A 21,784-nucleotide genomic window follows, 5' to 3' on the forward strand; every position below is an offset into this window, starting at 1 on the left:
AGTTATCTCAAGTGCCTATACACAAATGCACAAAGCCTAGGAAACAAGCAGGGAGAACTGGAAGTCCTGGCACAGTCAAGGAATTATGATGTGATTGGAATAACAGAGACTTGGTGGGATAACTCACATGACTGCAGTACTGTCATGGATGGATATAAACTGTTCAGGAAGGACAGGCAGGGCAGAAAAGGTGGGGGAGTTGCATTGTATGTAGGAGAGCAGTATGACTGCTCAGAGCTCTGGTATGAAACTGCAGAAAAACCTGAGTGTTTCTGGATTAAGTTTAGAAGTGTGAGCAACAAGAGTGATGTCGTGGTGGGAGTCTGCTATAGACCACCGGATCAGGGGGATGAGGTGGACGAGGCTTTCTTCTGGCAACTCACGGAAGTTAGTAGATCGCAGGCCCTGGTTCTCATGGGAGACTTCAAACACCCTGATATCTGCTGGGAGAGCAATACAGCGGTGAACAGACAATCCAGGAAGTTTTTGGAGAGTGTAGGGGACAATTTCCTGGTGCAAGTGCTGGAGGAACCAACTAGGGGCAGAGCTCTTCTTGACCTGCTGCTCACAAACCGGGAAGAATTAGTAGGGGAAGCAAAAGTGGATGGGAACCTGGGAGGCAGTGACCATGAGATGGTCGAGTTCAGGATCCTGACACAGGGAAGAAAGGAGAGCAGCAGAATACGGACCCTGGACTTCAGAAAAGCAGACTTTGACAACCTCAGGGAACTGATGGGCAGGATCCCTTGGGAGAATGATGTAAGCAGAGTCAGGATGAGGTCTACCCTGACATCTGGTGGCGAGTTGTGGTGGGTTGTGGAAAAGAACTTTAGGGGCTGATCTCATTTGGATAGGCACACCCACCCCGCCTAGATGGTCATTTTAGCTGCTGTAGGAGCCCCAGTTTCTCTGTTATTGGGGCAGGAATAAACTGTTATTATCCTGATTATGTGAATCAAGGACAGTGGAACTGTACTTGGCCTTTTGTTATGATGGAGGGACTCACCATCAACTAAGCAGCACTCGCTAGGCAGGGGTCATGGGTTACAAAACCCAGTGAAGAGAGAGAGGCTGGGGATAGGTATTAATACTTGGTAGCATAGGTCTTCTATACTAATTGTACTTTCTCCTCTCTCCACTGTGGAATATCAGAGCTAATTTTGATTCCATTAGGAATCTAGTTACAGGCTGCTGAGCTGAATTCGCTTTGGGCTAATGGTGTACCAGCACTGAGGCTCCCCTACTACAAGCTGAAATCACAAAAAGAGCTAAACTTACTAAGAGCTGAAATCACTGAGTGTTGTGTTAAGTAGTGGGAGCCTGAAGATATATGGCGGAGCAGAGCGGCTGGTGGAGCAGAGCAGTTTGTCGGATACCTGGAGCAACTCATGGGGGCAGCTGGTGGAGTGGAGCCTTATGGAGAGGTGGGGCAATCAGCTTTGGACCACGTAAGGTGCCCCTTAACCCCCCTTTGCCCCCCATCTCCACCCAGGTTGGGAGATAAAACTTTACAGATAAACTTTCAAACTCTGGGGCTGCCCTGACCAGGGACAGAGACTTTTGGGTCGTTGGACTTTTGGGACTTTGGGTGATTTTGGGTTGCTTGACTCAAGAACCAAAGGGAAAGGACACGCCCCAATTTGCTTGGGGTGGGTTTTTGCTCATGGGTTGTGTTATGAATCCTGATGGTGGTGTTTCCCCAACATAATGCCACATTGTTTCTCTCTGTTATTAAAAGGCTTTTTGCTACACTCAGACTCTGTGCTTGCCAGAGGGGAAGTATTGCCTCTTGGAGGCGCCTAGCAGGGGTGGTATATATTTGTCCCAGGTCACTGGGTGGGGGCTCAAGCGGGTTTTGCATTGTGTTATTGGAATGGATCCCCTAGATACTGAACCCGGCCCTTGTTGCTGCCAACTCTGACAGGCAGAAGGGTTACAATAACATGAGGGGGAAAGGAGTCCAGGAGAGCTGGCTGTATTTTAAAGAATCCTTATTGAGGTTACAGGGACAAACCATCTCGAAGTGTAGAAAGAGTAGTAAATATGGCAGGCGACCAGCTAGGCTTAACAGTGAAATCCTGGCTGATCTTAAACACAAAAAAGAAGCTTACAAGAAGTGGAAGATTGGAGAAATGACCAGGGAAGAGTATAAAAATATTGCTCGGGCATGCAGGAGTGAAATCAGGAAGGCCAAATCACACCTGGAGTTGCAGCTAGCAGGAGATGTTAAGAGTGACAAGAAGGGTTTCTTCAGGTATGTTAGTGTAGGCAGAGTCAGGATGAGCTCCACCCTGACATTTGGTGGTGAGGTGTGGCAAGTTGTGGAAAAGAACTTCAGGGGCTGATCTCATTTGCATAGGCACACCCACCCCGCCTAGAATGAGGCCATAGTTGCCCAAATGGTCACTTTGGCTGTTGTGGGATCCCCAGTGTCTCTGTTATTGGGGCGGGAAGAATAAATTGTTATTACCCTGATTATGGGAACTGTGCTTGGAACTGTACTTGGCCTTTTGTTATGATGGAGGGACTCACCATCAACTAAGTAGCACTCGCTAGGCAAGGGACATGGGTTCCAAAACTCTGTGAATTGTGAGAGGCTTGAGACAGGTATTAGTACCTGGTGGCGTAAGGGCCTGAAACACCAATTGTACCTCTGTCTCTCTCTATACTGTAGAATGTCAGAGCTAAATTTGGGTCTATTAAAAGTCTTGCTACAGGTACTGTGCTGAATTCACTTTGGCCTTATGGTGCACCAGCATTAAGGCTCCCACTACTATGAGCTAAAATCACTGAGATCTGAAATCACCAAGCACTGTGTCAAGTAGTAGGGAGCTGGAAGATCTAGAGTGTAGTGGTGCTGTTTGTGGATAGGCTGGCAGAGCATTCGTGAGATGCAGAGCGGAGCTGTTCGTGAGGCAGCAGAGCAGAGCCCTGTGGGGCAGTCAGCTTCAGGTCACGTAAGGTGCCCCTTACCTCTTCCCCCCCCCACACACATGCACATTTTAGCCAGACTGGGGAGTAACACTCTGCAGATGAACTTTTGAACTCTGGGGCTGGACTTTTTGGACTTTGGGTGATTTGTGGATTGCTAGACTCAAGAGATGTTTGGGTTCTGGGACTCTGGGACTCAAGAACCCGAGGGAAAGGATGTGGCCCAATTTGCTGGGGTGGGTCTTTGTTCATGGTTTGGTTAATGAACACTAGTTGTGGTGTTTCCCCAATTCAATGCTGATGTCGTTTACCTCATGTTATTAAAGATTCTCTGCTCCACCGAGACTCTGTGCTTGCGAGAAGGGAAGTATTGGCTCTTTGAGGTGCCCAGGGGGTGTGTAAGATTTTCCCAGGTCACTGTGTGGTGGCTCGAGCCAGTTTTGCATTTGCTTTGATGAGAGGGAACCCCTGTGTACTGAACCCGGCCATTGCTGCTATCAACTTGGCCTGGCAGAAGGATTACATTAGCAACAAGAAGAAAGTCAAGGAAAGTGTGGGCCCCTTACTGAATGAGGGAGGCAACCTAGTGACAGAGGATGTGGAAAAAGCTGAAGTACTCAATGCTTTTTTTGCCTCTGTCTTCACGAACAAGGTCAGCTCCCAGACTACTGCACTGGGCAGCACAGCATGGGGAGGAGGTGACCAGCCCTCTGTGGAGAAAGAAGTGGTTTGGGACTATTTAGAAAAGCTGGACGAGCACAAGTCCATGGGGACGGATGCGCTGCATCCGAGAGTGCTAAAGGAGTTGGCGGATGTGATTGCAGAGCCATTAGCCATTATCTTTGAAAACTCATGGCGATCTGGGGAAGTCCCGGACGACTGGAAAAAGGCTAATGTAGTGCCAATCTTTAAAAAAGGGAAGAAGAAGGATCCTGGGAACTACAGGCCAGTCAGCCTCACCTCAGTCCCTGGAAAATTCATGGAGCAGTGGAATCAAGGAATCAATTCTGAAGCACTTAGAGGAGAGGAAAGTGATCAGGAACAGTCAGCATGAATTCACCAAGGGCAAGTCATGCCTGACTAATCTAATTGCCTTCTATGACGAGATAACTGGCTCTGTGGATGAGGGGAAAGCAGTGGACGTGTTGTTCCTTGACTTTAGTAAAGCTTTTGACATGGTCTCCCACAGTATTCTTGCCAGTAAGTTAAAGAAATATGGGCTGGATGAATGGACAATAAGGTGGATAGAAAGCTGGCTAGATTGTCGGGCTCAACGGGTAGTGATCAATGGCTCCATGTCTAGTTGGCAGCCGGTATCAAGTGGAGTGCTCCAAGGATTGGTCCTGGGGCCGGTTTTGTTCAATATCTTCATTAATGATCTGGAGATTGGTGTGGATTGCACCCTCAGCAAGTTTGCAGATGACACTAAACTGGGAGGAGAGGTAGATACCCTGGAGGGTAGGGATAGGATACAGAGGGACCTAGACAAATTAGAGGATTGGGCCAAAAGAAATCTGATGAGGTTCAACAACAACAACAGCAGAGTCCTGCATTTAGGATGGAAGAATCCCATGCACCACTACAGACTAGGGACCAAATGGCTCGGCAGCAGTTCTTCAGAAAAGAACCTAAGGGTTACAGTGGACGAGAAGCTGGATATGAGTCAACAGTATGCCGTTGTTGCCAAGAAGGCCAATGGCATTTTGGGATGTATAGGTAGGGGAATTGCTAGCAGATCGAGGGACGTGATCGTTCCCCTCTATTCAATATTGGTGAGGCCTCATCTGGAGTACTGTGTCCAGTTTGGGGCCCCACACTACAAGGAGGATGTGGAAAAATTGGAGAGAGTCCAGTGGAGGGCAACGAAAATAATTAGGGGACTGGAACACATGACTTATGAGGAGAGGCTGAGGGAACTGGGATTGTTTAGTGTGCAGAAGAGAAGAATGAGGGGGGATTTGATAGCTGCTTTCAACTATCTGAAAGGGGGTTCCAAAGAGGATGGATCTAGACTGTTCTCAGTGGTAGCAGATGACAGAACGAGGAGTAATGGTCTCAAGTTGCAGTGGGGGAGGTTTTGGTTGGATATTAAGAAAAACTTTTTCACTAGGAGGGTGGTGAAACACTGGAATGCGTTACCTAGGGAGGTGGTGGAATCTCCTTCCTTAGAAGTTTTTAAGGTCAGGCTTGACAAAGCCCTGGCTGGGATGATTTAGTTGGGGATTGGTCCTCCTTTGAGCAGGGGGTTGGACTAGATGACCTCCTGAGGTCCCTTCCAACCCTGATATTCTATGATTCTATGACTCACACCTCTGATGGTTAGAAACCTTCATCTAATTTCAAGTCTAAACTTCCCGATGGCCAATTTATATCCATTTGTTCTTGTGTCCACATTGGTACTGAGCTTAAATAATTCCTCTCCCTCTCCAGTATTTATCCCTCTGATATATTTATAGAGAACAATCATATCTCCCCTCAGCCTTCTTTTGGTTAGGCTAAACAAGCCAAGCTCCTTGAGTCTCCTTTCATAAGACAAGTTTTCCATTCCTCGGATCATCCTAGTAGTCCTTCTCTGTACCTATTCCAGTTTGAATTCATCCTTCTTAAACATGGGAGACCAGAACTGCACACAGTATTCCAGATGAGGTCTCACCAGTGCCTTGTATAACGGTACTAACACCTCCTTATCTGTACTGGAAATACCTCGCCTGATCCATCCCAAGACCGCATTAGCTTTTTCACGGCCATATCAGATTGGCGGCTCATAGCCATCCTGTGGTCAATCAATACTCCAAGGTCCTTTTCCTCCTCCATTACTTCTAATTGATGCGTCCCCAGCTTATAACTAAAATTCTTGTTATTAATCCCTAAATGCATGATCTTACACCTCTCACTATTACATTTCACCCTATTACTATTACTCCAGTTTACAAGGTCATCCAGATCCTCCTGTAGGATATCCCTGTCCTTCTCTGTATTGGCAATACCTCCCAGCTTCGTGTGATCTGCAAACTTTATTAGCACACTCCCACTTCTTGTGCCGAGGTCAGTAATAAAAAGATTGGTCCCAAAACCGATCCCTGAGGAACTCCACTGGTAACCTCCCTCCAACCTGACAGTTCACCTTTCAGTAGGAGCCGCTGTAGTCTCCCCTTTAACCAATTCGTTATCCACCTTTCAATTTTCATATTGATCCCCATCGTTTCCAATTTAACTAATAATTCCCCATGTGGCACTGAATCAAACGCCTTACTGAAATCTAGGTAAATTAGATCCACTGTGTTTTCTTTGTCTAAAAAATCTGTTACTTTCTCAAAGAAGGAGATCAGGTTGGTTTGGCACGATCTACCTTTTGTAAAACCATGTTGTATTTTGTCCCATTTACCATTGACTTCAATGACAGTAGTCCTTAACTACTTTCTCCTTCAAAATTTTTTCCAAGACCTTGCATACTACAGATGTCAAACTAACAGGCCTGTAGTTACCCGGATCACTTTTTTTTCCTTTCTTAAAAATAGGAACTATGTTAGCAATACTCCAGTCATACAGTACAACCCCTGAGTTTACAGATTCATTAAAAATTCTTGCTAATGGGCTTGCAATTTCATGTGCCAATTCCTTTAATATTCTTGGATGAAGATTGTCTGGTCCTCCAGATTTAGCTGTTCGAGTTTCGCTTCTACCTCGGATATGGTAATATCTACCTCCATATCCTCATTCCCATTGTCATGCTACCATTATCCCTAAGATCCTCATTAGCCTCATTAAAGACTGAGACAAAGTATTTGTTTAGATATTGGGCCAAGCCTAGATTATCTTTAACCTCCACTCCATCCTCAGTGTTTAGCGGTCCCACTTCTTCTTTCTTTGTTTTCTTCTTATTTATATGGCTATAGAACCTTTTACTATTGGTTTTAATTCCCTTTGCAAGGTCCAACTCTACTTGACTTTTAACCTGTCTCACTTTATCCCTTCATGTTCTGGCCTCAATAAGATAGCTTTCCTTGCTGATCCTTCCCATCTTGCACTCCCCGTAGGCTTTCTGCTTTTTCTTAATCACCTCTCTGAGATGGTTGCTTATCCAGCTTGGCCTACAACTCCTGCCTATGAATTTTTTCCCCTTTCTTGGGATGCAGGCTTCCGATAGCTTCTGCAGCTTTGACTTGAAGTAATCCCAGGCCTCCTCTGCCTTTAGATCCACAAATTCTTCAGTCCAATCCACTTCCCTAACTAATTTCCTTAATTTTTGAAAGTCAGCCCTTTTGAAATCAAAAACCCTAGTCGCAGATTTATTTTTGTTTGTCCTTCCATTCAGTTTGAACTGAATTAGCTCATGATCACTTGAACCAAGGTTGTCCCCTACAACCATTTCTTCTATGAGGTCCTCACTACTCACCAAAACCAAATCTAAAATGGCATCCCCTCTAGTCAGTTCAGCAACTACTTGATGAAGGAATCCATCAGCTATCGCATCCAGGAAAATCTGAGCCCTATTATTATTACTAGCACTTGTCCTCCAGTCTATATCTGGGAAGTTAAAGTCTCCCATGATCACGCAGTTTCCATTAGTATTTACTTTATTAAAAACATTAAAGAGAGCTCTATCCATATCCAAATTAGAACCCAGCAGTCTATAGCACACCCCAAGCACTATCCCAGGGGAGGATCTAGAAGTTTTCTTCCCCAATGTGATTTTTGCCCAGATGGACTCTGTCTTATCCATTCCATCACTTCTTATTTCTTTACATTCTACCTCATCATTGATATACAATGCTACTCCACCACCTTTACCTTTATTTCTGTCTTTCCTAAACAGCACATCCCCTTCAATACCTGTAGTCCTGTCATGACTACTATTCCACCATGTTTCTGTTATCCCTAGAATATCTGGTTTCATATCCTGCACCAGTAGCTCTAGTTCCTCCATTTTGTTACCTAGGCTCCTCGCATTGGTGTACAAACGTCTTAATTTTTGCTGTTTGGCCTCGCTCACATTCTTTATCTGATTAGGCACGGTCATTCTACCGCCAGTATGACCTATTAGACTGGTATCCACACTGCCCTTCCTCCTTATGTCCATTCTCCTACCCATGGCTGTACCCTTTCTTACTTTGTTTTCTTCCCTCTCAATGCTAAAATCTGGCGTGGAGATTACCTGGACATCTCCCAACCATCTCCCCCAGATTCCTAGTTTAAAGCTCTTTTAATCAGTTGTGCCAGCCTCCATCCTAGAAGTCTATTTCCCTCCCTACTCAGATGAAGTCCATCCAGAGAGAACTGTTCTCTCTCCATGAATGCCTGCCAGTGGCCACACATCCCAAAGCTCTCCTTATGGCACCACTGCCTGAGCCATCTGTTGATAGTCATAATCTTGTCACACCTTTGTTGCCCTTCTCTAGGAACAGGCAGAATCCCACTGAAGATCACCTTAGCCTCAATTTCCTTAAGCGTCTTCCCCAGCCTGGCATAGTCTCCCTTGATACGTTCCAGCGAGAATATACCGGTATCATTTGTTCCCACATGAAGGATGATCAGTGGATTCTTTCCCGCTCCCTTTAGGATCCTTTTCAACCTCAGGTCCACATCCCGTATCTTAGCACCTGGAAGACAGCACACCCTTCTATTCTCTGGATCAGCTCTGATTATAGGCCTGTCCATTCTTCTCAGTAAGGAGTCCCTGATCACGTAGACCTGCCTTTTCCTGATGACGGTGCGATTCTCCGGTCTATCCCCTGTTCCCTCTGGCTGCAAGTTCTTTCCATTCCTATTCTCCCTTGTAATCCTCTTCAACCCATCCTGTATCCTCCTAGTGCTCATATTTGGTGTAGTCTCCATTGACTCTTCCCCTTTTCCGATCGGACTAAACACTCTTCTCTTCTTCCTTGCCCTTCCACCTTCAGTGACTACCTGCTGAGCCCCTTCTTCATTTTCCAACTCTGCAAACCTGTTCTTGAGCTCTATTTCTCCTTCAGTAGCCCATCATAGCAGCCATTACTTACAGGCTGTCTGGAGCATCCTCAGGAAGGCTCACCAGGTGGGGAATAAGCTTCTCCTAAGTCCTATTGTTTTTCCTAAAGATCCATTACCCTGAACATGCCCTTCCCAACCACCTATCTAGACTGGAAGCATCTTGACTAGAGGGTGTCACCCAGGTGCAACTACATTTGAAATACAGATACATAGTCAATATTCATAACTTCAGATACAAAAATGTGTAATCCTTCTGCCAGGCCAAGTTGATAGCAGCAAGGGCCGGGTTCAGTACACAGGGGTTCCCTCTCATCAAAGCAAATACAAAACTGACTCGAGCCCCCACCCAGTGACCTGGGAAAATCTTACACACCCCCTGGGCACCTCAAAGAGCCAATACTTCCCTTCTCGCAAGCACAGAGTCTCGGTGGAGCAGAGAATCTTTAATAACATGAGGTAAACGACATCAGCATTAAATTGGGGAAACACCACAACTAGTGTTCATTAACCAAACCATGAACAAAGACCCACCCCAGCAAATTGGGCCACATCCTTTCCCTCGGGTTCTTGAGTCCCAGAACCCAAACTCTCTTGAGTCCAGCAATCCACAAATCACCCGAAGTCCAAAAAGTCCAGCCCCAGAGTTCAAAAGTTCATTTGCAGAGTTTTACTTCCCCGTCTGGCTAAAATGTGCCTGTGTGTGGGGGAAAGAGGTAAGGGGCATCTTACATGTCCTGAAGCCGACTGCTGCACAGGGCTCTGTTCTGCTCCGCTGTCTCACGACCAGCTCCACTCTGCACAGCTCACCTTGCCGTCTCACAAACACTCCACCAGCCTATCCACAAACAGCATCACTGCACTCTAGATCTTCCAGGCTCCCTACTACTTGACACAGGCTCAGTGATTTCAGCTCACAGTAGTGGGAGCCTTAGTGCTAGTGCACTATAAGTCAATTCAGCACAGTACATGTAGCAAGACTCTTAATAGACCCAAAATTAGCTCTGACATTCTACAGTGGAGAGAGACAGAGGTGCAATTGGTGTTTTAGGCCCTCACAAAGTGGCCCACACCACCAGGTACTAATACCTGTCTTACACCTCTCACAATTCACAGAGTTTTGGAACCCATGTCCCTTGCCTAGCGAGTGCTACTTAGTTGATGGTGAGTCCCTCCAGCATAACAAAAGGCCAAGTACAGTTCCAAGCACAGTTCCCATAATCAGGGTAATAACAATTTATTCTTCCCGCCCCAATAACAGAGACACTGGGGATCCCACAACAGCCAAAGTGACCATTTGGGCAGTTATGGCCTCATTCTAGGCGGGGTGGGTGTGCCTATGCAAATGAGATCAGCCCCTGAAGTTCTTTTCCACAACTTGCCACACCTCACCACCAGATATCAGGGTGGAGCTCATCCTGACTCTGCTTACAAATGATACATGCATACAAATAAGATAATCAATCATAACTTTTCCAATGACACCTCACATGCACCGTCTTGTACAAAATGCATCACAATTATGCCATAAACATATAAAAATAATATCACCATGAAGAATATGGGGTGCAATGTCACACCAGTGTCCTGCTTTCACTGAAAATAATTTTGATTAATAGGTGAGTGGCTAATATCCCAAACCACCTATTTAATTGACTTAGTGTAACTTCTCTATATACTCACATAATACATCATACATCATTTGAAAGCCTATTATGGAGATGAAGTATGATGTGGAACTGTCCAGTGGTCCTTTACCATAGAAACAGGGATAAACAATGACACCATCAACATGTTAAAATGAGCACTTGGATAAATTTTCATTTGTTTCTGTTAGTTTAATGACTCTGTGTATTATTTCAAGACATAACATTGAATTTCTTTGCGAAATTTGTACAGGTATTATTGAAATGTAATAGTGATGGTGGCAATTCTAGTCAATATCATTATCATCTTGTTTATCATTATGATCTCTGTTGAGATCTCTGTATGGGTTACCATGGTCTTCACGGCATTGGCATGGACACATTCTGTGCAGGGAAGATTGTTCTGACTTCAGACACAGTTGATCCTGCAGTGACCCCTATTTGGACAGGCACAAGTAAGGTCTTATAGAAACTGAGATGCCATTGGGCTCTTAAAGAATACAGGAGATTGTTCATCATCCACACTTTTCCATCCATCTTGCAATGGTGGTCAAATATCTGGTTTATCTATGAGCAAAGACATTCATATCTTTGTTTGCCAAGATGCTCTTTTGACATGCTCTTGAAAACTGTCCTCATATGCTGGGAGTTTGGCCAGTGACTTGTCCTTTTTCATGGCTAGATGGAGGCACAAGCAATTCAGGTCTCAGTGGCTTTCTTTTTCTTTCTTCCTCTGATCATACTGCAGTGCTATCCACTTCCCTTAAGCAGAAATTGCGGCTTGTCCACCCCCTCTCCCAATTTGGCAAGATCTCTGAAGTGGTAAGCTCCCTTTGTTTTGACAGCTTTAAACAAAGATTTTTCCCCCATCCCGGTGAGTACAGCAGGAAGTAAGTTGTAGGAGTCAGGAGTGAGTGTGTTACAAAATAGCATGCAGAGGTATGAAGCGACACTTGTCAGTTGGGCTGGTAATGGTCCCGTTTCATGTGGATTGGAAAGTAGCGAGCAGCAAGGACCAAAATATCCATCTCAGGTGACCTAATTACTATGGTGCTTTGACACCAAGAGACCCAAACCAATACTGGCATACACCACATGCAGAAGCATCCTTGTGCGTAGGCGCCGACTCCATGGGTGCTCCAGGGCTGGGGCACCACGGGGAAAAACTGGAAAAATTGCTCTGCACCCATTGGCAGCCAGGCTCCCTGCCCCACCTCACTCCCAGCCCAGCTCACCTCCGCCTCCGACTCCTTCCGTGTGCGCTGTCCCCGCTTCCCCTCCCAGCGCTTGCCACCGTGAAACAGCTGTTTCACAGCGTAACAAGCTGTGGGAGGGAGTGGGGAGGAGCAGGAATGCAGCACGCTCAGAGGAGGAGGCGGGGAAGAGGAGGGGCTGGGGTGGAGATTTTGGGAAGGAGTCCAATAGGGGCAGGAAGGGGGTGGAGTTGGGGCAGGGCAGGGACTTTGGGGAAGGGGTTGGAATGGGGCGGGGTGGGAGGGGGTGGGGCAGAGGTGGAGTCAGGGCTGGGCCGGGGGTGGGGTGCGAGTACCCACCAATGCCAGGAGAAGTTGGTGCCTATGTCCTTGTGTCCATAGGTGCCAATTCCGTGGGTGCTCCCCGCCCCCAGCTCATCTCCACCTCCTCCCCTGAGTGCACTGCATCCCTGCTTCTCCCCCTAGCTCGCAGCACTTCCTGCCACATATCAGCTGTTTTGCGGCAGCAAGCGCTGGGAGGGAGGTGGGAGGAGGGGGAATGCAGCGTGCTCGGGGAAGAGGTGGGGCCGGGGTAGGGATTTGGGGAAGAGGTCCAATAGGGGCAGGGAGGGGACGGAATTAGGGTGAGAACTTTGGGGAAGGGGTTGGAATAGGGGCAGGGCAGGGGCAGGAGGGGGCAGGGCAGGGGTGGAGTCGGGGTGGGGCCAGAGATGGGTGGGGGTTTGAGCACGCACCAGCGCCAGGAAAAGTTGCCGCCTATGGTTGTGTCCACTTCTTCCAGTCTTGGGCTTCTTCAGCACCTCTCCTGACAATGGTCTTTGCTACTTTGCCATTGGAAAATCCTCCAGCAAGGAGTGTGCTGGGCCTGCTCCTACGCTCTCAGTGTGTTTTGAACCAGAGATTCAGAGAGCAATTTGACAAGTGACTGCTTGTTGGATGCCACGTTTAGAAACTGTTTCCATGGTGTCTCAGGGCGTCCACCAGTCACCTGTGGAGAGTGACTTTTCTTTCTCACACTTCAGTGATATGGCTTGCGATGCCTGACTACCCACAGACTGGTCACAAAATACTACTCTAGCTATTGAATGGAAGGTATTTTTTCCATCAATGGTCTCTATGTTGACGTCTATATTATCATCTTCCTGGATGAGATTTCCACCAGCATGACATGGTACGATTCCATTTAGAATGGAGCCTTTCTGCTTCAGTTTTTGCAGCACGAGTGATGAACTGCCTTTGCTGATCATAACTGATGCAGAATCCAGGAAGGTGCCTTATGTAAATTGTGAGACCCTAACTCATGGTGTAGCTGTGCAGCAAGACTTATGTGCAGTGGGGTGATGATTTTGGAACTGTTAAATACTGTGAACTCTGCAACTAAGTTCCCTCTAAGCTGCACGGCCACACAGCCATGCAGCTGCCTATTAAGGCCCGCGCAGGGTCTCAGGGCAGCGGCTGGGAGAGATGCCCCTCCCCACCAGCCCCACTACGGACCTGCCACGGCCAGGGGAGAGGGACCCCTCCCCCGGCCCAGCCCAGCCCCTCCGGAGCTGCCACAGCCGGGGAGAGGCACCTCTCTACTGGCCCCGAGCTGCTGCGGCGAGAGAGGGCTGGGGGGAGTCCTCTTTTTTCCCACCGCAGCCCTGGGGCAGCCTGCACCCCAAACCCCTCATCCCCAGCCCCACCCCAGAGTCCACCCCCACCCGCCGCGTCCTGACCCTCAGCCCCACCCCCACCAGATGAATTTTGTTATGTGCACCAATATGAAGGTGCTGTTTCACACATCACCTCCATATTGGTGCACATAACAAAATTCATTCCACACATGGACGTAAAAAATTAGAGGGAACACTGCTCTGCAGTTAAGAGGCACCTTCTTTGAATATCTTCTGAAGGATGATGCTTATTGCTGGCTGAATTATACCCTTCTTTATCTGTCAACCAAATGACAAATTCTGACACTAACTGGCGCACAAAAGTAGCTGATCTCTGTAAACAACAGTCACCTGGCTTTCGATAATATTCTGAGGCTTTCATTTTGGCTATTTCAGTCTGAAGGATTGAAGAGGCATTATACAAAACCACTTGTTCATTTGAAAGCTGTTCATCAGGCTCACTTTCCAGAAGAAAATCCACAAAATATTTGGTTTCAGAGTAGCAGCCATGTTAGTCTGTATCCGTAAAAAGAAAAGGAGGACTTGTGACACCTTAGATACTAACAAATTTATTACAGCATAAGCTTTCGTGAGCTACTTTCCTGCTTCAGATGACTAGCAGTTTGGATAGCATCATGTAATGTTATTATGCTGCATAGAACAACTGTAGATTTGCTTTGTCTGTGCTGTGCATGGAATGAAATTGCAGAACCATAGTGTTTTTCTAATCTTGCCTGTAATTTGCGACTGGAATGGCTTGCAGTTTCTACATTGGAGAGAATATGCCTTTATATCTTTGTAGTAGCTTGGACAGGAGAAGAGCCTTCTTGTTGTACATAAGATCATTGTCTGTCTCTTCAATCAGGTGATAAAATGCGGTGTCATAGGGTGACTAGGCAGCAGTTCTGCAGAAAAGGACCTAGGGGTTACAGTGGACGAGAAGCTGGATATGAGTCAACAGTATCCAAGAAGGCCAATGGCATTTTGGGATGTATAAGTAGGGGCATTGCCAGCAGATCAAGGGATGTGATCGTTCCCCTCTGTTCGACATTGGTGAGGCCTCATCGGGAGTACTGTGTCCAGTTTGGGGCCCCACACTACAAGAAGGATGTGGAAAAATTGGAGAGAGTCCAGTGGAGGGCAACAAAAATGATTAGGGGACTGGAACACATGATTTACAAGGAGAGGCTGAGGGAACTGGGATTGTTTAGTCTACAGAAGAGAAGAATGAGGGGAGATTTGATAGCTGCTTTCAACTACCTGAAAGGAGGTTCCAAAGAGAATGGATCTAGACTGTTCTCAGTGGTAGCAGATGACAGAATGAGGAATAATGGTCTCAAGTTGCAGTGGGGGAGATTTAGGTTGGATATTAGGAAAAACTTTTTCACTAGGAGGGTGGTGAAGCACTGGAATGTGTTACCTAGGGAGGTGGTGGAATCTCCTTCCTTAGAAGTTTTTAAGGTCAGGCTTGACAAAGCCCTGGCTGGGATGATTTAATTGGGGATTGGTCCTGCTTTGAGCAGGGGGTTGGACTGGATGACCTCCTGAGGTCCCTTCCAACCCTGATATTCTATGATTCTATGACTGTATTGTTGCTGTGCAACTAGCTGGTTTTACTTTAAGATTAGTTTCACTCAAGTAGGAAGAAAGGCAGGTGAGTGATAAAGTGCATCCTTAGCAATCAAGTTTTCCACAGATGTTCAGCGCAACGTGTCATCATCTCTGCTTTGATGTGCTGCCTCCCTGAGATTGGTTGCTTCCTCAAAGGTTTCTATGTCATGAATTACACGTACACAAAATGGCCCTTTTTGTTCTGTGAGCACTTTGACTGAAGCCCATGATGAAGCTGTGTGTTGTCATCTGTAACACTGATACTGACCTGTGCATAGTGTCACTGAATTAAAAAGCTAGTTTCTAGAATAGTTCAACAGCTAGTACTGCAGGCATAAGCAATTACAAATTAAAACCTTCTACAAGGCAGAATAGATGCTACATTGTACGTACAAAGGCTTACAAATGGAGAAACGTTTGATTAGGATTTCCTGTACATTTATATCTACCCATTATGCAGCACAAAGTATGGGCATGCAATCTACGGCTGCTGGTGCCCAGCCTGCAGTGGGAGATTGATCTGGTCAGTAAATTTCTACTGGAAAAGTCAAAACTGATTATAATCACTTGTGAGATACTTTGACAATTCAGAATATGTAATGTGAAAACATTGCACGGTAGTATAGTGCAAAATGTTGATAGTTGCTGTTTTTGCCACCTTCTAAACAGATTTATCATTTCTGAAAAAAAACCACACCCTTGCCCATGCAAAACAATACAAATCTTTTAATTTATTGTTGTTTGATAGCTTTGACCAAAACCCACCACATTAAGCTGCTGAAATTTCCCTAAACAGTAAAATCTGTAGTCCAAGTCCTGTTGCAGTGTTTGTGGAACTGGGCAAAACGAAGACACTGTCTCATGTGGCTGTTGTTTCACTTCGCCTACAGGCTTATGCCAGACTTGGCAATGCCACATCGCGCTTCATCTCAACATCCATAAAACAAGCTTTCTGATGATGTCTGATGTGGTTGTGGGTAGCGTGGGTACATTAAACTAAAAAAAAAATTACCCTTTTTGGAGAATTGCCACACTTTTATAAGGTTAAAAAAACAGACCGTAAACACTTTTTGTGCCAGAGATGATCAGTCAAAGCCCAAGCTCTCTGTATGGACAAGACTTTTGAGCAGCGGAGCTTTGCAGAGGCCAAAGAAAACAGAGCCTAAACAATGGCTTGGGAGCTTGTTTCTCATCAAGCAGGTCTGGCACTAGTGTTCTGCTCTACCCTGCCCTGGGAGATCTGGGGTCAATCTGCAGCCCACCCCAGCTCTCACTCCCTGGACCCACAAGAGCGGGAGATGTCATGTGGCCACTTCCTTCTTGTTAATTTGTAGAACTCACTCCAACAGGATATGCTCAGAGGTGCTGGAACTAGGGGTGTGGGGGTTGCTGCAGCACCCCTCTGGCTCGAAGTGGTTTCCATCATATCATAGACTCATAGAAGTGAAAGGGACCTCAAGAGGTCATATAGTCCCATCCCCTGCACTCATGGCAGGACTAAGTATTACCTATACCATCCCTGACAGGTGTTTGTCCAACATGCTCTTAAAAATCCCCAACGATGGAGATTCCACAACCTCCCTAGGCAATTTATTTCAGTGCTTAACCACCCTGATAGTTAGGAAGTTTTTCCTAACGTCCAACCTAAACCATCCTTGCTGCAATTTAATCCAGGGTTTACAGTTTGGTTCAGTGGCTCTCAGCGCTCCTCCCGCCCCCTTACACATTGTCCCAGCACCTCTGGATATGCTTGAGCAAATAGCTGAATATGTTTTAAAAAGCAAGTTTGGCCTGAACTGGAGCCCAGGGAGTTATGCTGAATTTATACAGGTGTATTGAAGAGCAGAATTTGAACTGTAATGTTAACAAAATATAATCTATCAACTTCATGAAAAAACTCGTACAGATACAGACAGACATCATCTTCCTTTCCAAATGCAAACCGATGGACATCGTACCAAAAGGACTGAAGGTAAAAAATCCATTACAATCTACATACCACACAGACTATGCTGACAGCTTGTGCCACACGCTCTCAAAGAAACTGCGGAATCACCTGATCAACATCCTCTACAGCAAACAGGGAAAGATTAAGAATGAGCTCTCAAAACTGGATACTCTCATAAAAAAACCAACCTTCCACACAAACTTCCTTGTGGCTGGACTTTACAAAAACTAGACAAGCCATTTACAACACACACTTTGCTTCTCTACAAAAGAAAAAGGACACTAAACTATCTAAACTACTACATGCCACAAGGGGCCACAACAGTGGTTCCCTTAACCCACCCAGCAATATTGTCAATCTATCCAACTATACTCTCAGCCCAGCAGAAGAATTTGTCCTATCTCGGGGCCTCTCCTTCTGCCCCTCCACCCCCACGAGTATGATACAGTTCTGTGGTGACCTAGAATCCTATTTTCGACATCTCCGACTCAAGGAATATTTCCAACACACCTCTGAACAAAATACTAATCCATAGAGACCTTCCTACCAACACTACAAAAAGAAGGATTCTAGGTGGACTCCTCCTGAAGGTCAAAACAGCAGACTGGTCTTCTACATAGAGTGCTTTCGCCGATGTGCACGGGCTGAAATTGTGGAAAAGCAGCATCACTTGCCCCATAACCTCAGCCGTGCAGAACACAATGCCATCCACAGCCTCAGAAACAACTCTGACATCATAATAAAAAAGGCTGACAAAGGAGGTGCTGTCATCATCATGAATAGGTCGGAATATGAACAAGAGGCTGGTAGGCAGCTCTCCAACACCACTTTCTACAAGCCATTACCCTCTGATCCCACTGAGGGTTACCAAAAGAAACTACACCATTTCCTCAAGAAACTCCCTGAAAAAGCACAAGAACAATAGACATACCCCTGGAACCCTGACCTGGGGTATTCTATCTGCTACCCAAGATCCATAAACCTGGAAATCCTGGATGCCCCATCATCTCAGGCATTGGCACCCTGACAGCAGGATTGTCTGGCTATGTAGACTCCCTCCTCAGGCCCTATGCTACCACCACTCCTAGCTATCTTCGAGACACCACAGACTTCCTGAGGAAACTACAATCCATCAGTGATCTACCTTAAAACACCATCCTGGCCACGATGGATGTAGAAGCCCTCTACACCAACATTCCACACAAAGATGGACTACAAGCCGTGAGGAACAGTATCCCCGATAATGTCACAGCAAACCTGGTGGCTGAACTTTGTGACTTTGTCCTCACCCATAACTATTTCACATTTGGGGACAATGTATACCTTCAAATCAGCAGCACTGCTATGGGTACCCGCATGGCCCCACAGTGTGCCAAGATTTTTATGGCGGACTTAGAACACGCTTCCTCAGCTCTCGTCCCCTAATGCCCCTACTCTACTTGCGCTACGTTGATGACATCTTTATCATCTGGACCCATGGAAAAGAAGCCCTTGAGGAATTCCACCATGATTTCAACAATTTCCATCCCACCATCAACCTCAGCCTGGACCAGTCCACACAAGCGATCCACTTCCTGGACACTATGGTGCTAATAAGCGATGGTCACATAAACACCACCCTATATCGGAAACCTACTGACCACTATTCCTACCTACATACCTCCAGCTTTCATCCAGACCACACCACACGATCCATCGTCTACATCCAAGCTCTACGATACAACCACATTTGCTCCAACCCCTCAGACAGAGACAAACACCTACAAGATCTCTATCAAGCATTCTTACAACTACAATACCCACCTGCTGAAGTGAAGAAACAGATTGACAGAGCCAGAAGAGTACCCAGAAGACACCTACTACAGGACAGGCCTAACAAAGAAAATAACAGAACGCCACTAGCCGTCACCTTCAGCCCCCAACTAAAACCTCTCCAACGCATCATCAAGGATCTACAACCTATCCTGAAGGACGACCCATTGCTCTCACAGATCCTGGGAGACAGGCCAGTCCTTGCTTACAGACAGCCCCACAACCTGAAGCAAATACTCACCAGCAACCACACACCACACAACAGAATCACTCACCCAGGAACCTATCCTTGCAACAAAGCCCCTTGCCAACTGTGTCCACATATCTATTCAAGGGACACCATCATAGGGCCTAATCACATCAGCCACATTATCAGAGGCTCGTTCACCTGCACATCTACCAATGTGACATATGCCATCATGTGCCAGCAATGCCCCTCTGCCATGTATATTGGTCAAACTGGACAGTCTCTACATAAAAGAATAAATGGACACAAATCAGATGTCAAGAATTATAACATTCATAAACCAGTCGGAGAACACTTCAATCTCTCTGGTCATGCGCTTACAGACATGAAAGTTGCGATATTACAACAAAAAAACTTCAAATCCAGACTCCAGTGAGAAACTGTTGAATTGGAATTCATTTGCAAATTGGAGACAATTAACTTAGGCTTGAATAGAGACTGGGAGTGGATGGGTCATTACACAAAGTAAAACTATTTCCCCATATTTATCCCCCCATTCCTCAGACGTTCTTGTCAACTGCTGGAAATGGCCCACCTTGATTATCACTACAAAAGGTTCCCCCCACCCCCTGCTCTCCTGCTGGTAATAGCTCACCTTACCTGGTCACTCTGGTTAGTGTGTATGGTTACACCCATTGTTTCATGTTCTGTGTGTATATAAATCTCCCCACTGTATTTTCCACTGAATGCATCCGATGAAGTGAGCTGTAGCTCACGAAAGCTTGTGCCCAAATAAATTTGTTAGTCTCCAAGGTGCCACAAGTCCTCCTGTTCTTTTTGCGGATACAGACTTACACGGCTGCTTCTCTGAACCTGTCAAAATATAACAGTGATAGCAGGGGTGCGAGTTATATCTCCACGTGGTGCCTTGGCACCAGCAATATTCAGAGCCCAGTGGCCCAGCTCCACCCATATTTGGGGCCAGGTGTCCCCCACCGCACCTGCTGCCCCCAACCCCCCGGGCCCTGGAGCAGCGCGTCCCTGCCTCTGCCCTGCAGTTCCATGCTGCCTCCCTGCAGCAACTGCTGCCGCAGGGTCCTAGTGCCCCGCACACCGTTGCCAGGGCAGACTGACGCTGAGCCTGCCCTTCCACCTCAGACCCTTCCCTTTTCCGGCGGGACCCTCCACCAGTAAATGGGGCCCCCCCGCCCGCAGTCACCGCTCCTGCCTCACGCTGGGCAAGGGGCAGCCCCATCCCTCACCCCCAGTGAGGCTACAGGCAGGGGCAACAGCAGGGGAGGAGGTGCACGCAGCTCCCCCCCAGCACCCACCACGGGGGAGGCAAGGGAGATTCCTGGGCCTGAGAGGGGCCCTAGGACCACATGCGCTGACAGTGGTGGGGGGGAGTGTGCTGCTCGGGGGGCGGGAAAGGGGGCTCCTCCCCCAGAGCTCGCTGCTGCCTTCAGGGAAAGGGCTGGGGGGAGTCGTCCTCTCTGGCCCCTGTCCCAGAGCAGCCTGCCTGAACACCAAACTTATCCCCAGCCGTGCCCCACCCCAGAGCCCACACCCCCCAGCCAAAGCTTTCAGCCCCCCCCCACTGCACCCTCAACCCTCTACCCTAGCCCTGAGCCCCTCCAACACCCCAAACACCTTATCCCCAGTCCCAGACAGAGCCCTCATCCCCCTGCACCCCAACCCTCTGCCCCAGCCCTGAGCCCCCTCCAACATCACAAACCCCTCATCTCCAGCCCCAGACAGAGCCCTCATCCCCCTGCACTCCAACCCTCTGCCCCAGCCCTGAGCCTTTCTAACCCCCAAACCACCCAGCCACAGACAGAGCCCTCACCCCCACACTCCTACTCTCACCCTGAGCCCCTCCCACACCCCAAACTCCTTATTCCTAGCTCCAGAGCCCTCACCCCTACACCCCTACTCTTGTCCAGAGCCCATCCCATACCCCAAACCTCTCATCTGCAGCCACACCCCACAGCTTTCACCTCTGCACTCCCTCCCATCCCCAAACTCCCTCCCAGAACCTGCACCCCCTCCCTCCACACCCACTCCCTCCCAGAGCCTGCACCCCAATCCCCTGCTCCAGCCTAGGGCCTGCACCCCAGACCTCCTCCTCCACCCAAACTCCCTCCCAGAGCCTTGGGCAGGTGGGGGGAGGAGTTTGGGCAGGGGCGGGTTCTGGGCACCACCAAAATTTCTACAAACCTGCCACCCCTGAGTGAGAAGTCTCCGGGTTAGCAGTCCTCCTGCTTCCTGGCATAAAGCTGACCAGACATCAGGAAGTAATATAGGAAAATACCAGGAAGGTGGAGCAAAAATAGCTTTACTGAAGTCAAGGCTAGAAGGATCCCAGTCAGCAAAGAAGCCCCATTACCTCCAGTGCTTACAGTTAAGCATGTGCTTAAGTGCTGACTAGGGTTGGATTGAAGCATGTGCTGAAGTGCTTTGGTGAGTGCGGGCCTTAGGCTTGCTGGAAGTCAGCCCGGTTTCTGGCTTTGCTAGGTAAGCCCCTTTCCTCAGGTGGTCTCTCTGTCACTTGTCATTTGTAGGAGGTCAATGCCAGCTCCTCCTGGCCTTCTTGCAGTGAGCAGCAGCACGGCTCTCCCTGCTCGGCTCTCCCTCTGCACGTGAGGTAACTCAGGTTCTGGCTCGACCAGAGTATTGCACAGGGAGGTGTATTATGGGATGTTACCTTTGGCTTGCTGGGCTGGGGAGAGCCCTGAGACCCGTGACCAAGGGTTGGGAGAGCTGCCTGGACGTTCAGGGACTCCTGGACTGCACGGCTGTTCCCCTGTGCGGGG

Source organism: Eretmochelys imbricata, chromosome 16, assembly GCF_965152235.1.
Source record: "Eretmochelys imbricata isolate rEreImb1 chromosome 16, rEreImb1.hap1, whole genome shotgun sequence".
NCBI lineage: Eukaryota > Metazoa > Chordata > Testudines > Cheloniidae > Eretmochelys > Eretmochelys imbricata.